The sequence below is a fragment of the Rattus norvegicus genome, chromosome 5, assembly GCF_021556685.1.
Source record: "Rattus norvegicus strain SHRSP/BbbUtx chromosome 5, alternate assembly SHRSP_T2T, whole genome shotgun sequence".
In the NCBI taxonomy this organism is placed as follows: domain Eukaryota; kingdom Metazoa; phylum Chordata; class Mammalia; order Rodentia; family Muridae; genus Rattus; species Rattus norvegicus.
In genome coordinates, this window is record NC_141538.1 from 65,318,580 (window position 1) to 65,334,205 (window position 15,626).

The following is a 15,626-nucleotide window of genomic DNA, read 5'->3' on the forward strand; positions in this document are numbered from 1 at the left end:
AATACTTCTTGATCTTTCTAGAAACACTTCTTAATGTGCCCACGGTTTATCAGTCCAGTTTCTGGCCTATCACTCTTAGTACTTGCTTGTCTTGATAACTTCATTTGCCCTAACAGGACTGGGAGGTGTGCCAGGGTCTGCTTTTGAGCAGAATAGGGATTTTGGCCAAGATGGCCACCGTGTGTCCAGCTGGATGCCTCTGTGCAAAGCCCTCACAGTCTCCAGCTCCCAGATTGTTCTTATCCAACTTAAATTTTGCAGAGAGTAGATGGGAGTGGGATATAAAGAGGGTGAGCTTTGACGAATGAGAAGAGACATGAATGACACCCATGGAAGTCATCACATCTCAGAGAAGACCAAGAGCAGGGAAACTGTTCCCGAACACAGTTTACTCTCAGCTGCTCAAAGGCGTATCTGGGCCTGGAGGGTTCACCTCTCAGTGCCCACGTGGATGCTGGCATCCTGGAAGGAGATCTCAGCTGCAGAGCTGAGCGTGTTCAAGGTTCCAGGCCTGAAGCTTCTGCTGAGAAGGACAGAAGATGTTCTACATCGAAGCCATAGCACGTTCATGGAAGGTGATGAGTCAGCTTCCTGCATGGTGTCCTGACACCGAGTGGCTCTACCTACCCCTCCTGAGTTGCTCATTAGTGCTAGGCTTGGGGGAAGGAACGAAGAAGTTTGGAAGAGAGATGTTGAGTCAAATCGTCCTTCAGGCAAGAAATTTATTGACGCAGTAGCAAGCAGGAGGGGAAGGAGGTCTTAAGTAAGAAGCTTCGGTCCCATTAGACAAAGCAGGTGTCTATTTTTAGAGGTTTCTGGGGGTGGGCTAGAGAGATTTCTCAGTGGTTTAGTGCATTTGCTCTTGTAGAAGACCCAGGTTCGATTTTCGGTACCCATGGTGTGGCTCACAACCATTTGTGATCCCAGTTCCAGGAGATGCAGGTGCAGTCTTCTGGCTACCATAGCACCAGGAACACATGAAATATACACACCCATGTAGGCAAAACACTTGTACCTATAAAATTAAATAAATAAATCTGAAAAATAAAATTATCCTGAGGGAAGGGAAGTTTTTGCATGTTGAAGAAACGGTCTGTCCTAGTTGGCTTCTCCGTTGCTGCGACAAAACACTGTGACTGAATGTAACTTAGAGGAGAAAGGGGTATTTCAGCATGTACATCCAGGTCATGGTCCATCGTTAAGGGAAGTCAAGGCAGGAACTGAAGCAGAAACCGTGAAGGAATATCACTTATAGCCTTGTATACTGGTTCATGCTCAACTAAATCTTTATACAGCCTAGGAGCACTGGTGTAGGGGTGGTGCCGCCCACAGTGGGCTGGGTCCTCTCACATTGGTCCTCAATAAAGACAGTCTTTCACAAGGCCACAGGTTAATCTGACCAAGGCAATTCTTTAATTGAGATTTTTCTTTTCCTAAGTGACTCTAGGTCCTGCCACGTTGACAATAAAAAAACAACCGTCACAGCCTATACGTCACTTAAATGTCACATAGGCCTATGCGTGACCTATGCTTCATGACCAAGACAAAAGGGGCAGGGCACGTGTAACTTAGGCTACCTGACAGGGGTCACTCTTTCTCTGGATAGAGAAATGGGACTTCGTGCAATGTGACAGTAGTCAAGCTGCCATCCTCCTCTAGGTGGCAGGGGAATCTCGGCTGGGTTTGTTCTTACTGCTTTTAGCTCTCTCTGGGCCTGGATTCGCTAACCACTAGTTGTGTGAAAGAAGGGATAGGCCGCAGCTGTAAGAACACTTCCTGATCTTTTTGAAAACACTTCTTAATGTGTCCACTATTTATCAGTCCAGTTACAGAACCCTATCTTTTTCTTCTTCCTCCTCTTCTTCCTCGCTGAAGATTCCATACCTACCATTGCCGGGTGCAATGAGAGTCCAGTCATGTGGTCTGTGTGGGGCTTAGGTGCCAATGGCTTATGTGTGCCCTCAGGCGATTGTAATGTGCAGCCAGGGCCTGAGACAGCCCGTGTGTCACAACCGACTCCATGATGAAAGTGCCATTCAGGTTGTAAAACTCGGCGTGTAGACAGAACCGCCAACCAGAATAAAAACAAAGACCTAATGCATCAGAGTTCATGGCTCTGGGGAAGTCCCTCACGTACTAAGCTTGCTTTTTAGCTTCTGTAGTTCCACTTCTGGCTAACTGCTCCTGTTAACTGAAGTACATCAGCTCAGAACATGGTCTCTGTGCTTAAAAGCTCATCCTGAGAATCGAGTGCTACACTAAGATTCCGAACACTTGGTAAAGACTAATAAAGACCCTCTATTGGCTTAAATCCATGTGAACAGTCTTCCCTAGTGAAGGCCCCACAACACGATGACCATAAGAAGACAGTATGGGTGAATGCATAGCTCTGTTTATTTAGCAAACCTGTGTGAGCCCTTCTCCCGCTTCTGTGGTCCAGGATGTGTTTTGGTTGAGCGTAATATGGGATGCCTTCTCCCTCAGTCTCAGAGCTGTCCAAGCCCTCTCTACCCCTCCTCTTCCATTTTCCTTGTACTGCAAAACAAGATTGAAAGATCCACTCTGTCCCTCTGGGCACCGTGAATCCTGTTAAGTAAACATGTCTATTAAAGGCGTTGATCTGTCCCCAGCAGGCAGTAATTGCACCTCCAAGGCGGCAGATGCCTTGGCTTGGCTGTGGATTTACTCTCCTGCCCACCAGGGCTTTCGGCCTGGCCAAGGGCAGGCCCGTTCTTCTTGGCTTCCCTGTAATCTGCCATGCTGTGGGTGTGGGGGCGGTGATGGTGAGCAGTGGTGGGGTGGGGAGATGAGGGGGTGGATGTCTTCATTGTTACTGGTCCCCATAAGTCCTCTCATCCCTGCAAGGAACCTCAAGTCACAAATGGCCAGGTAGGGTTTCCTTATAGCTAGAAAGAGCCTCTATAGCCAGATAGGTACATTACCATGAAGGTTAAGCAGACAATGTCTGAGTTCTGAGACGCAGCTCCTTGCCAGCTCACACCCCAGCCCTCTATCTCTACCCCTAACCTTCCACATAACCAGCACAAAAAGGAGTGAAGCCTCGGAGCTGCTAAGATGGCCCAGTGGCTAAATATACACTTGCTACCAAGTCTGACAGCCTGAGTTTGAACCCTGGAACTTACATGGTGGAAGGAGAGAGCTGACCCCTACAAGTTGTCCCCTGACCCACACACACCGCTGTGACACTTGCATGTAGCCTATCTCAAATAAATACATTGACCTTGAAAATATTAAAAATAAAATAAGGAGCCTGGAGAGGTAGCTCAGGTAGTTCTTGCAGGGGACCTCTAGTAGCCGCAAGATGGCTCACAACCATCTGTTACTTCACTTCCTTGGAATCTGACCATCCTCTTCTGACTTTGTTGGGTTTCAGGCGCCGGCATGGACACACACACATAGACAAAACATTTATACACACAAAATAAACAAGTCTTAAAAACACTCAAAACAAACTAATAAAAAGATAGAGTAAATCCCGGCCCAGTGTGGCAGACACAAGGACCAGACGCTGGCTTCTGCTGGCTCACTAGTCAGGATAAGATATCCCATGATTCAGTGTGGACAGAACCTCACCTGGGTTGGGCACTGGGCCTCCCCTGGCTGCAGTTCCACAGCCCTGCCAGGAGCCTGTTTCCAGGGGCTTGTTCCTCCACAGCAGAACTAGGCTGTTCTAACCCCTCACTGTTCCCCAACCTCTCCCCTAGAAAGGTGCTTTGGTTGGAGAAGTTGGCCCTGGGGGACAGTTTGGCCCAACTCTGTCCTCCAGCACAGTGAACCATTCCCACCTCACCTGGCAGAGGCCTGCTTGGTTCTCTACCTCCCCATATATCCCTTCCTCTTCCTTCTCCTCCTCCTCTTCCTCCTCCTCCTCCTCTTCTTCCTCCTCCTCTTCCTCCTCCTCCTCTTCCTCCTCCTCCATATTCCTAGGCTTCCTTGGCCCAGGGGAAGAGCTGGGAAGGAGGAGAAGCTGAGAGCCCCTTGACCTCTCAGGGGCCACCAGGGAATGGGGTCAAGTGTCTCGTCTCACCGAGGCCTATGTCAGCCTTCTAAGTAAGATTTTATTTGCATCTGAAATGCATCCCACTGTCTTGTCATGTGGGTTTTAGATCACACAGTGAGGCTGTTAGCCTGGGACCCAGCTGACCAGGCCCCTCAGATACCTCACAGTCATCACTTTCCTCTGTGGGTCTCTCTCTCCCCTGCCACACCCAACATGCCGAGGAAGAAATAGTCCGTGATCCGTAACCTAGGTGAACAGATGAACCACGGCAAGTGCGTATGTTATTCTAAACCTGGGGCAATCCATTCTGCAGCTGACGCTTCACCCAGATGCCGACATTTCAATAGGGTTGTTTAAACATCACACTTAGCCTCAGGGACTGATCAATAAACTGCACCTGGAGGGCACAGTCCAGGCCCTCCTTCGTGATTCCCCACCCCCACCCCTGAGCGGAGGTCAGTCTTGTCAATTTGATGGGACTTTTAAGATCAGCTTGGAAACAAATCTCTGGGCATGTCCGTCTGTGGGAGATTTTCCAGATTAGGGTAAAGGAGATGGGAAGACACACCCTAATGGCCTGTGTGAACCAGAAAGTGGGCAGTCTGAGCGTCACCTACCTCCACCTCTGCTTCCGGACGTGAAGCAGAAGATACCATTCCTTCCTGAAGTGACTTTTGTTGGGGTATTTTATCACAGCAGCAGGAAGAGTTACTAATTCACTGGGCCTCAGACTCCCCATCTCCACCATGGCAGGGTGGAGGTCCAGGAGATCTCACGGCCCCTTTGCTCCTGGATCCACTTCCGACTCTACAAGGCTAGGGTAGGGGTTCATGAGACTCCTTTGGGGACAGTGTCTCTCTCTGGTGGAGCCACCACGCCAGGGAGCTTGGCAGTGGGGTTTGATGAGGTGACACTCGGCACTAGGTCAGTTGTCTCCATAGCTTGCCTGGCGCTTCTAAAGCGTGGCGTGCAGTACCAATTGTCAGAGGTACCACTCAGGGGCTAACTCTCCTTTGTGGGCCTCAGTGTCCTCTGCTAGCTGAAGCCGGTGACCCGCCTTCTTTATGGCTATGCAAAGCCTGTAACTATGTTCTGGCTAGTGAGAAGGAAGTAAAGGTGTCTGGCCATACTGAGTGATTGTGTCTCCTTTGGAGCAGTTGGCTTGTGCGATTTGCTGACTTCCACTCCTCCTGCATCCTGCCTCTGGGGAGGTGAGCAGAGCAGCTGTTCTGGATCATGAAGACAGTGCCCACTACTAAGAACAACAGCACAGGAAGCAGGAAAGGGGACATGTGTTCTCTAATCATTCATCTGTGGCTTCTGCCACTTACGCCTGCTTTGGGCTTATTTCAATAAGCCCAATATTTCAATAACTTCCTTTCTGAAGTTAGCCATGGCTACTGGGCTCTCTGATACTCAGAGATGAACCCAACCCTTACCTCCTACCAGCATGACCCTCAAGCCCCTCGGTTTGACATATGAGACACTTTACGATCTGCTTTTTTTTTTTTTTTTTTTTTACTGTCCCAGCCGAGGATCTCTTATGTCTCCACCCCATTCAGCCAGGAGTAGTATGTCACTCCTTCCAAGCCTCCAAGCTCCCTCTTCCCTCTGGCCCTCTGTGTAGCTCTGTCTTCTCCCCATTCAATTTCCCAGATTCAGCTGCAGCCTCCCTTCCTGCAGAAAGCCTTCTCCCTGACTGCACCAAGCTTAGTGTTGTGGTTTTGGTCTCACTTCCCAGTTCTCCGCTCTCTTGGCACCCCTGGGCTTTCTCACACACAGGGAGAAACATGATGATTTCTGTGTCTGTCTCTCTGCTTATCTGGGAGCCACCTGAGGACGGGCTCCATCTCTGCACAGCCAAGGCCTGGCTCAGGGCCCGGCGTAGACACACCAGCAGTGGCAGGAGCTTCGGAATGGCAGATGCTTGCTAATTTGGAAGCTACTAGGTTTGGTAGGGGATGGATTGAAGCGATGGTCTTTGAACCAGAAGGAGCTAGTTGGAAACAGCGGAAGGGAAGGACGTTCTGAGCTGCCACTTACAGCTTCTGCTGTCACCTCCACTTCAGCTCTGCTGGATCCAAAAGGCTCTGGGAATGTCATTAGAGACTGGGCAGTGTTTCAGGCCAGCTCAATCAGCAGATGTGTGAAGATAGATGCGCTGGGTCCCTGCCAACACTTTGTACTTCAACCATGGCCTTAACAGCCCCTGATAACAGGATGGGAAAGTCAACGGACTGGGTTTCACAAACAGCAGATGTACAGGGTTCAAGGTGTCTGACCTCAGGGCTCAGCCTGCAATGAACTTTTGTTAACAGCTCCATCTTGCTGGGTCCGGGGTCTGGTGGCCCTTTGTCCCTTGTTTTTACCTTGATGAAGAAGCTGAAGACTGAGGCTGCTGTGGGGACCAGGGCCCATGCTCTGACACCCAGCCAGCCGCCTGCCCTGCATACCATTTCTGTCTATTCAGTCATTGCTGCTCAAAAGTTTATTTTAGGTTTAAATAAAGACTGGATACCCCCGCCCTCAAGCACAACCACAGACTCACAAACGTAACAGATCTATGAACAAAAGAACACATTTGGGGGACATAAACTTCATTTTTATTTTTTCATATTTCTTGTGAAGAAGTTTAAATGTCCTCACATTTAGAAGCAGTCCATGAGCCCCTCTGTGCCCATCAACTGCCAGAACCACTAATTCTCCACGGCTGCTGCCCTGGTGCCATGATGGAATCCCACATTCACCTAAAGAACTAGCAAGAGACACATTCAGCAGGTGGGATAATTTGCTTGCACACAGGGTTGGATTGCTCTCCCTCCTCCTTTCTGATACTCCGCTCTCAGAGTTGGGGGTGAGTTTCTGGATGACCCACCTTTGAACCTCTTCCCAATGACATAGAGATGCCCATCTTTTTTTGGTGGCTTTGACCTATGTCAGTAGTTGACAAGCCTGGCTACACCATGGAATCTGCAGAGGAGCTTAACAACGCAACCAAGAAACCAGGTGCCCATGTTTCCAAAAGCTGTCCAGGGCACAGAAACACAGAGCCCAGCAGAGAACCATTGGTAAATGGTGCGCACCTGAGTGGATTCTAACTGATAGATGGCTCAGCTGGAAGGTCGCTGTATTAGCGTCCTAATACCTGACGTGTGTGTGTGTGTGTGTGTGTGTGTGTGTGTGTGTGTGTGTACATGTGTGCACGTGTGTGTGCGCATGGGTGTGCATGCGTGTGTGCATGCGTGTGTGCGTGTATGTGTGTGTCTGTGTGCATGTGTATATGTGTGTGCGCATGTGTGTGCATGTGCGCGCGAGTGTGTGCACGTGTGTGTGTGTTTGTGTGTGTATGTGCGTGTGTGTGCATGTGTGTGTGTGTATAATATAGTTATCATATGTATATGATATGCAATAGGATAATTTACAGGCTGTGGTCCAGCTAATCTAACAATGGCTTCCTATACATAAAAGGTCCAAGAATCCAGCAGTTGCTCAATCCGTGAGGCTGAATGTCTCAGCTGGTCCTTTAGCAAATACCAGGATCCTGAAGAAGTAGGCTACCAGGATCCTGAAAAAGTAGGCTAACAGCTTCCTTCTTCTATGTCCTTGTATATCTTTCAAACGGAAGGCATGGCCCAGATTAGAGGTGGGTCTTCCCACCTCAAACATCTAGATTAGAAGTGCGTCTTTGCACTTCAGATTAAGCAAAAGTCTCTCACAGGCGCATCCCTCCACTTTAGGGTCTTACACAACCATACACGTGGTCAAGTTGACAACCAGGAATAGCCATCACGGTCATTGTCTCCAAGGGGTCCAGGAAGGGACTCAGGGTCCTTCTGCTCACACAGATGGAGTGTTCCAATCAGAATATGAAACTCAGGCTCGTGTGTGGACACTCAAAGCCCAGATAGTGATGCTACCTGGGGAGGTTGTAGATCCTTTTTGGAATAGGGCTTAACTGGAGGAAGTGGGTTGGAGGGGACCCTTCATTGAGGGTTCTATCTGCTCTCAGAGCCAAAATAGACTTCTCTCCTCTCTTGTTTTTTTGGGTATTTTTGTTACAGCAGTGAGCTAAGGAATTAATAATTTGTCTCATAGGTTATTTCATTTCTTTAGTTTGGCTCAGCTTTACCACTATCCTTTGGGCTCCTCCAGGGTAGGACCACAAGTGAGAGCTCTATGACTCCAGAGCCCTATATGGTCTGGTCCCCTCCTCTTCTACAAGCATTGACCTCTTTTTTTCTGGATTCTACCACAACTGTCTTCCTTCAGTCCCTTGAATGAAGCTTGGCTCCTCCCACTTCAAGACCCATGTGTCAGGTCTCTTCTCGCTCTCTAGCCCTTGCTTGTCCTTAAGCACTGCTGGGGGGGTAGGTTATAAATGCAGATGGAAAACTTTAACAAGTTACCCGTAATCTGTAGGATGTGACAGTCTCACCAAATACATGCCTAGGATAAAGGGGAACACTATTTCCAGAAGAAAAGAGATATGTTGGACAATCAAAATAAAGGCTGCCCACCGTATCATGGTGTGTTCACACAATAGAACTCTGTTGAGCATCTGCCTTACTCTGCAGTCAGGCCGTGAGCTAAGATGTCTGCAAGCCCTATGACTGTGTCATTGTCTTAGTTTCCTAATGGTTCTGAGAAATCAATAGTTTAATACACTGTCCCTTGGTTATTTTATAGTTCTAGGGCTCCAAAGTTTGGCCACCTTCTCACTAGGGTAAAAATGCAGGTTCTGGCAGAGCCGAGTTTCTTCTGGTGACCCTGGAGGAGAATCTGCTCCATCTTTTCCAGCTACTCACACAGATAGCTGGTGACTGTACCACTCCCGTCACTTCTGTCTCCACAGCACTCTGATCCTGATTCCTTTCCATAGCGACCCAGGACACTACCTACGCAATTCATAGGTCCATTCACCTCAAGATCACTAGCTTCAAAGTCCCTTCCAGTATGTCACGTAACCTGCTCCTGGTTGTCAGGGATTAGGGACACCATAACGTGTTTAGGGACTGTTACCCATCTTCCTTATTAGTGAACCTGGTGTGGCACAAAAGGCTAGAGGGGGGCCTTTCAGCCATCTGAAGTGAAGGCTTCATTTAAACAGATATCTGAGCTGGCAACTGTGGCAGGACTTAGGAGGTAAAAGCAGGAAAATCAGAAGTTCATAGTCATCCTTAGCCACATAACAAGCTGAGGCCAGCCTAGACTACATGAGATCTTGTCTTGAGGATGTATGTATGTATGGATGTATGTATGTATGTATGTATGTATGTATGTATGTATGTATGGATGGATGGGCAGGTGAGCTGATTAGCCATTCCATGTGAGAGTGTATGTTCTTGTCCAGAACTTCCGAATTTTCAAGCACAACTACAAATTTATATTAAGCATTCTGTTTATTTTATTTCGCATGCTTGTATAATATAGCATACCTCCATTATTTTATGGCTCCAGGGATTCAAAGTTTGGCCAGCATATGTCTATGTCTATGTCTATGTCTATGTCTATGTCTATGTCTATGTCTATGTCTATGTCTATGTCTATGTCTATGTCTATGTCTATGTCTATGTCTATGTCTGTCTATGTCTATGTCTATGTCTATGTCTATGTCTATGTCTATGTCTGTCTATGTCTATGTCTATGTCTATGTCTATGTCTATGTCTATGTCTATGTCTATGTCTATGTCTATGTCTATGTCTATGTCTATGTCTATGTCTATGTCTATGTCTATGTCTGTCTATGTCTATGTCTATGTCTATGTCTATGTCTATGTCTATGTCTATGTCTATGTCTATGTCTATGTCTATGTCTATGTCTGTCTATGTCTATGTCTATGTCTATGTCTATGTCTATGTCTATGTCTATGTCTATGTCTATGTCTATGTCTATGTCTATGTCTATGTCTATGTCTATGTCTATGTCTATGTCTATGTCTATGTCTATGTCTGTCTATGTCTATGTCTATGTCTATGTCTATGTCTATATATATATATGTCTATGTCTATGTCTATGTCTGTCTATGTCTATGTCTATGTCTATGTCTATGTCTATGTCTATGTCTATGTCTATGTCTATGTCTATGTCTATATATATATATGTCTATGTCTATGTCTATGTCTATGTCTATGTCTATGTCTATGTCTATGTCTGTCTATGTCTATGTCTATGTCTATGTCTATGTCTATGTCTATGTCTATATATATATATATATATATATGTCTATGTATATGTATCCTGTGGGTATGTGAGCCTGTGGATGTCAAATCCATTGTAACTGAAGGTAGGGGGCTATGAGCATCCTGGGAACTGAGCCTGGGTCCTCTGCAAAAACAGCAAGTGATCTTACCAGTGGGCCGTCTCCCTAGCCCTAGATTGTATGTTTTAAATGTGAGCCGTCTTTAATTGTTAAGCATTAGGAACATACATAGGTTAAACGACAACAACAAGCGCCACAAACCTGCTAAGGGGAGAGCAAGCATGCATGCTGGCCGGAGCCTAGCTGTGGCTGGGTGGTGGGTCTTCTCCCTAGCACAGCCGAGGCAGCAATGACGGTAGATTTTGGGTTACTAAGCCAGTGGAAGACATGGCTGAGGACTGAAGGCCAGGCCCTCTCAAGTTCCAGGGTGCAGTTAGATATCCTTCCTGTTTATCATTCCCTTGTTATCCTATCCCTTGACCTTTGCTCAAACTCCAGTACAGTTAGCTTGTCTTCTGGAAAAGAGGACCCACAATAAGTATTTTGACTGAGATTTAGTTCAGGAAGTTAGACTTAATATATGGAAGTCATGGGGTGGCTGGGAAATAAAGAACAAGATGTTTCCAGGAAATGTAGAATAATAGGGAAGCCATCCCCAATGTCCTCTGCTGTCTGTAGTCTGGGACCAGCCGCTCCTCAGGGACTCTCAGGGATGTGGGTGGAAACCCACATTGTTGATGACTCTGTCTTTTGGCCGTGTCCTTTATATGTTGTCCAACAGACTCCCTTCTCGTATGAACTGCACAGTAAGCCCTTGGTGACCTCAGCCAGTCTCCCTCCCATCTGGGTCTTAACATTCCTCAACTGTGAAAAGTGCGGTGCAGAGGGAGAGAAGGCCAGCAGGAAAGGAACTGTCTATGACAAAGAGCCAACCAACAACATTCAGATCTTGGTCATATTTAGAGTGTAAGCTTCGATTAAGAGTGAAAATACACACATATATATATATGTGACTGATTTTTTAAAAATTGTTTGAGACAGGGGTTCAATAGTAGACCTGATTGGCTTAGAGCTAGCTATGGAGCTCAGTCTGGCTTCAAACTCTCAGAGATCCACCAACCTCTGCCTCTAGAGTGCTGGGATTAAAAGTGTGAGGCACCATACTTCTAGATGCTTTCCCCTAATTAATGGATTTATTTACTGGAGGAAACTGTTCAGGGAGCAGCGTCTGAGTGTTTTGTGGATAGCTCTCCTCTCAGGAAATATCCTATGAGAAGCTCCTGTATTCTTGGCATAGAACAAGGTGGCCAAATCTGCAACCTGGGCTGCCTTTCCTGGGACTGGCTGTGAGGTGATCCCTTTCCTCTAGTGCAACCCTGTGAGCGCTCTTGGTAGCTTTTTCTATCACTTTGTCTGTGCTGGATGTGGTAACAGCATAATAGATGTCGGGATAGAAAACTTGGCTCGCGTCCCGACAGACCACACCAAACCAACATGGTTCCACGTGGAAAGGTTTAATGAGAGAAGAAGGGTAGAAGAGGAGAGGAGTAAAAGTCGGCCATGAGCACGTGGAGGGAAGGGGGTGGGGAATGGGGAGAGAAGGGACAAAGAGGAAGAAGGCAAGAGAGCAGAGGAGAGAAGAGAGCTAGAGAATGAGGAGGGGGGCAAGCAGCCCCTTATATAGTGTCAGGCAAACCTGGCTGTTGCCAGGTAACCGTGGGGCGGAGCATACCAGGCTGTTGTCAAGTAGCTGTGGGGGTGGAGCTTAGACAGAATACTAACGGTAGACATTCTTAGTAGTGGTTCTAAGGTGGATTTATTAAAAAAAATATGATGGGGTTGAAAAGACGATAATTGAACTCACTAAAAACTTCAAGAAAGTTCTGTGAAGAACAGAATAGAAATCACGCAATTTCAGGAAAGCACAGGATGCATGCTGCCGACTCACAGAGTAGCCCTTGCAAGAATGGATTCGGGAGGTTAATGAACACACACGAACATGACTAGATTAACTCAGGAAGAAGGAACTCATCTCTGCAGGTGCCGAAACCTCAAGTAGTTAGAAAATAGAAAAGGTTGGCCAAGAGTCAACCGGCTGTTGTTCCAACAGAATACATTTTCTTTTCTTTTCTTTTTTTTTTTGGAAGCTGGGGACCGAACCCAGGGCCTTGCGCTTGCTAGGCAAGCGCTCTACCACTGAGCTAAATCCCCAACCCCCAGAATACATTTTCTTATTTTGGTCATAGTTGTACAAGACAGAAATAAAGATGCTGTCGGTGTAGATTCGGATAAAAATTTGTAGTGGGTATTTAAGACACTGGGCTAACCACAATGTTCAGAGAGATGTGTTTAATTATGAACCCATAAGGTTAAATATCTGCCTGGGGGAAAATAAAGCATGTGAGGAAAGAATCTTATTAATAAAAAATCTTCAGAGAGTTATGATCTGTTTTCTTGGAACATGTTTGAGGAAATAAAGCTGAAATTGTATGGTTTATGACTTTAAAATGAAATAGCTCGAGCTATTGGGGGCATCTCTTGTACAACAAGCTGGTGGTCATCTACTTCACTGTGCCGATGTCACATCTCGACGTCACACCTCCGTCCTGGGGCCGGTGGACTTTGGACTGGAGCTGAACTCCAGTAATTCACTTTATGTTCTGATCAAAGCTCCCCTCCCTCCTCTTCTCCCAGTCCTACCCACACACCCCTTCCCTGCACCCTCCCTCCCCTTCTACCACTGAGCTAAATCCCCAACCCCCTCTGGAGTTTTAAAACCATTTTTATTTTAAAGTTTCCAGTCATTGCAGAATCCCTTGGCCTAGTTGCTCATCTTCATTCCGATTCAGAGAATGAAGGTGCCAGCGCGGATCATTCCGCGGCGTTCCTGTCTTCTATCTTTGGACTCTACCCATGAGCCTCAGAGCTGGAATCTTCAGTTTCTTCCTGGACATATAAGTCTTTAAAAGGCCGAGGAAATCGCTCCCCTCCCTGCATCAACCCAGCGCACTTCCCCCACAGTCTCTTGTGCAATAAACCCCCAGTGGCTTCTGTTAGTTTACTTTTTCTCCGTCAGTCCTGTCACCCAGACAGTGTCGGTGGCTCCGGGCTCAATACCTGTTACAGGGTTTTTATTAAAGTAAATCGATAATCCCTGAAAATGGCCAGTCCTGTGCAGAACTAATTCATGTTTTATCTTCATCCGCTTCGAGGTCATCATCTCCATACCAGGAAGTGTAAGTCTGACAGCCCGCTTCCTTAGCATCTGACAGGGCACAAGAAATCCTAAATTCCCGGCTATGTCGTCAAGAACCGCCGACGTCCTTCCAGAGGTGTCTCCTCTCAGTTCACGATGCTACTGAGAATCTTGAGCTATTCCTTTTGGGTTTTTTTTTTTCCACATTTTTTTCTTTTACTTTTTAAATTTTTTTTGCACAAATCTAGCTATTTTTATCGCGTTTTATTTTTGATTTTGATCTTGAAGCCGTTTGCCTTTCTTAAGTTCTCATTGTATTAATTTAAAAACTAATTAAAAATGCAAGGAAAAAAGATTCCTGTTTCTGAAATTCGTTTAATGCTTTTTTACAACAGAACCAACCGCTTTGGTGGATTCCGATGCCAGCGAGTTTATGAAGTGTTTGGGGCAGGGGTGCTGGATGGAATTTAAACACAAAACATTCACAGAAGAAGTCTTTTTCTGAAACATTATGGTGTACTTACAGGATGCACAAAGAACTCTTGGGCCTGCCCATATTTTCTAAGCTACACATCTGAACATCAGACCTCCATGGGGAGCGTTAAAAGAAATCCTTGGCTCTCGCCCACACCTAGAGACGTTGAATCTCTGAAGGTTTGCCTTGGTGATAATTATTTGCTCCATTTCCCGATGCAGTTCTGACCCATGGCTGAGTTTGGGAGCCCCTGGCCTAACTGATCCTTGTTTGATGTTCCTTCCTGTAAGTTTCTGGCGAATTGATGTCTGTCCCTAGGGATGTCTGTGACTCCTCATTCTCCTCCAATGTGGAGAGCAGGCACCTTTTAAGGCAGCCCTTCCCCCCCTAAGCCAGCTTTGTTTTGGTTGGTTGTGTGTGAGGAAGGGTAGAAAGATGGGAAATTAAGAGAGCATGGTGGCAAGAGGCAGAAGTCACTCCCCCTGGGATCTAGTTTGTGACAGGCTGGCCCAGAGAGTCAAGACACAACCTGACAAAACCCAGACTGCCTGCAGAGGTGGTGCTTGTTTTCCTGGAGACTCTCAAACAGGATGCTCAAAACAACCAAGAACTCTGCAAGGTTGGGATGTCCATGGCCTTGAGTGTAGTAGCTCTTAGCCCAGCCTTCTCATCTCTAGATCTGAGCCATGCCTCTTCTAAAACCTGATGGTTTCCCTTACAGAGGGAAATTCTTCAAGTCAAGGTCAATAATAAGACCAGCTCATATTTTAAACTTAAAAAAAAACAAACCTAAAAACTTAATTTAAAAACTTTTATGATTCTTTTTGCCTTCTTGTAAATTATATACTTTGAACAAGGTTACTTAGAAACCAGAGCCTGTCTGTCTGTCTGTCTGTCTGTCTGTCTGTCACCTACCCATCCATCCATCTACGGCCATAGTAAAGACACCTAGCTAAGCAACACTTTCTTGAGAAGCCCAATATCCACACTTGGGTTCTTTCCCCGTGTGTGTCTCACTGAGTGTCTTCACTTAGATAAAAAGCATGTACTAACCTTTACTTCCTTTAAATCCTCCTCTGCTGCATAGTTCAGGGTCAAACTTTAACCTAGGGGGTCCCTAAACAGGTTAATTCCTCAGCGTTGGGGGCATTTCTGGGTTGCGTCTCCTCCCTGGGGATTGTACTTACATTCCCAAGTACTAGGTAAGACACATACCCAGCCCCTACTGTGTTTTACCAAGATATTTTTCTCATGTCCCGTAACTCCCCGTCACTGGTCTGGCTTTGACCTCTGGCACTCCACAGACCCTGCTTGATCCCGACTTTCAGAGACTTGATATATATACTCCGTTTCTTGAGTTCTAAAGAGTGAATACTCCAGGTTTGTCAGTGACCAGGATCTTGCCTCAGCCTCCCTTGGGCTCCCTAGTTCTGTGACTCCCATGGAAAGATCTAGAAGAGACACACAGAGTGTAGGTAGAGTTTATCACTGAGCATTAGGGGATTGCACACTAGCCAAAGGGACTACTTGAGAACAGACGAGCAGACAGTCAGAGACCACTGTGCTGACCACCTCTGGGTAGGCTTTCTCTAGAGCAGGCAGGCGTTTCTGAGGTTTCTGAGCTTTCTGTCTGGGTGATTGACAGGTCTGTTTGAATTCGTTCTTAAAGTAAGGGAGAATTCTATGTCTTTTTTTGTTTTTTTAACCAGGAAGCGTGAAGGCTGGCAATAATCC